This window comes from Gavialis gangeticus, unplaced genomic scaffold, assembly GCF_001723915.1.
Source record: "Gavialis gangeticus isolate Ggan-Ray unplaced genomic scaffold, GavGan_comp1, whole genome shotgun sequence".
NCBI lineage: Eukaryota > Metazoa > Chordata > Crocodylia > Gavialidae > Gavialis > Gavialis gangeticus.
The window spans coordinates 120,151,870-120,154,382 of NW_017729024.1; the positions used below are offsets into that span (position 1 = coordinate 120,151,870).

Below are 2,513 nucleotides of genomic sequence, written 5' to 3' on the forward strand. Positions count from 1 at the left end.
TGGTCCCAAGATGGTGACCAGGAGGCCAGGGCACCTGTCAGGAGCGAGGGGTACTGGCAGAGGGCTGCAGGTTGGAAGTGAGGGGCACTGGGAGGGTGGGGGGTGGGTAGGAGCTGTGGGTCAGGAGTGAGGGGCAGTGACAGGGCTGGGAGGGCTGTGGCTTGGGAGTGATGGGCATCAGGGGGATGAGGGACTGTGGTCAGGAGCGTGGGACACAGACAGGGCCAGGGGGCTATGGGTCTGGAGTGAGAGGTATCAGCAGGGACAGGGAGGCTGTGGGTTGGGAGTGAGGGGCAGCAGCAGGGCTGTGGGGTGCTGTGGCTTGGGAGTGAGGGGCAGGGGCAAGGCAGGGCATGGGTATATCACTGCCTCCCCACAATCATATACCTCCCTCCCCTGCACAGGTGTCTTCTTTTTCGAAACTGGAAATATAGTAACCCTAGTTAATGTAAAGTCAAATGAAATTCTACTTCACATAGCACATAGTCAGCCCAGGGGATTCACTGCCAGAGCTTTACAAATACTACTTTTGGCTCATTTCACAACTACTAATGCCTCAAGTTTGTCTGCTCAGACTGCCACCCTGGATCAGTCCATTTCATCATGAAGCATTATCATGTCCCCCAGCCTTACATAGTTTCTATTGTAGGGGTGGGCAAAATACAGCCTGCAGGCCATATCTGGCCCACCAACTGATCTTTTCTGGCCCACTGGCCACTGCCAAGAGCCTGAGGAGGGAGGGCTGCACCCCATGCCACTCCACTCTGCCACAGCTGGGGCTGGGCTGGATCACGCAGCGCACAGACACCTCTGTCCCTCCTGCATCCATCCTCTCCTCTCCCTCCCTTCCCCAACTTCCTGTTGGTGCTGCAACTGCACAGTCCTGACACTGCAGTTGCTGGCAGCTGGGCCTGCATGGGACAGGATACAATGCAGCATGCCAAGTAGCTGTCCTGCCCACCTGCTGTGATGAGTTGCTGCTGCTGCAGTGCCACTAGGAGGTGAGTCTGTGGCAACCACAGGGGGTGCGGGGACTTGGATTGGGGCAGCCACCCCCGACTTTTCCAGTGTGGCGTAGCAGCGACGGCTCATTGTGGCAGGTGTGCGGGATGGCTAGTCAGCACGCTGCACTGAGCCTTGTCCTGTGTGGGCCTAGCTGCTGGTGGCTGTGATGCCGGGACTGTGTAGCGCCAACAGGAAGCTGGGCGAAGGGGGAGGGGAGGAGATGCCTGTACACTGTGCAGCCTGGCTTGGCCAAAGCTGCAGTGGAGTGGTGTGGCGTGGGCTACAACCCTCCCTCTTTAGGCCCTCTGAAGGCTTGATAGGATCAACTGGCATCTCCCTGCCCGTTTCCCCACTTTGTCCCGCCCTCAACAACTCACCAAAACTCATTAAGTGGCCCTCCAGCCCAAGTAACTGCTTACTCTTGATCTATTGGTCCAGGGGAAAACAACCCTGAAACATTTTTCCTACCTCACTGTACACATGTGAAGGAAAAATTCCTGTCCAAATAATGAGTAGGCAATCAGTATACTATTACCTTCTTCTAGAAGATTGCTAATCTTATGTCTCTTGGGAGACTGAAATGGGAAACAGGACTCAACTCCTTTGTAGGGCAGGATAGAGACCACAGACAAGCTCAATACAGCTGTTCAAAGTCTGCATGCCCCAGGAAAATAATTTGGATATGCTGAGATGGAAAGCAAGAGAAAATCTAACTAATCCTAACTTTGATTATTTAGAGAAAAGAGAGTGAATTTATAGTCTAATTTCAATAAAAATCAGTATTCATTAAGGAGATAGCCTTCCATATTTCCAATTCCCCAAATGAAATGGTTACAGTGCTGCAATGTGACACTTAATCAAACTAGTGCAGAATAAACTTTTCATTAGCTCCTCTTTATTTGTTACTGGAATGATGTGTCAGTAAAACACCAGTCATTTTCTTTTAGGATGATCTGCAACGTGTGTTTATCTACCTAAGCCAACAACATTAATAGAAATGCAAATGTGTGAACCTACATAATATGCAGCTGTTGACAGATTACAGTGCTGAGGAATGCCAAGGCATTTGCTGACAAGGTTCTCTGCGTGAATCTGATATCTTTTATTAGACCAACTCAAATAGTTGGAAAACAATTATTAAGCAAGCTTTCGGGTTCAAAAACCCTTCGTCTGGCTAAGGAAGTTTCAGCAGTTGGTGTGTGCTCTTCCTGGATGGGATGAAAAGTAAAGAAGCCAGAGGCTGGTCTGGCATGCATACAAGACAGGTAGTCAGTGAAAATGTAGATTGAGGAGTCAGAGGGTGAGAGACAGGTGCGGGGGAGACGGGGGGAGAGAGAGAAGAGGGATGAATAGTGGAGAGATACCAAGGGAGTCAGATGTCAGGCAGGTTATAATGTGTCATAAATCCAATGTCTATATTTAGTCCATGATTTTTAGTGTCCAGGAGGCTGATGAAGTGGAGTTCATAGGCTCGTCTCTGGGAAGTGTTTTGTAAGTTTCCTTTGAGG

The 2,513-nt window shown here is 50.2% G+C and overlaps 1 protein-coding gene across 4 annotated transcripts in view; it reads right to left on the reverse strand.

Moving 5' to 3' along the window:
• JAK2 (Janus kinase 2) overlaps positions 1-2,513 on the reverse strand; it is a 149,272-nt gene that overhangs the window by 35,884 nt on the left and 110,875 nt on the right. The window lies entirely within an intron of this gene.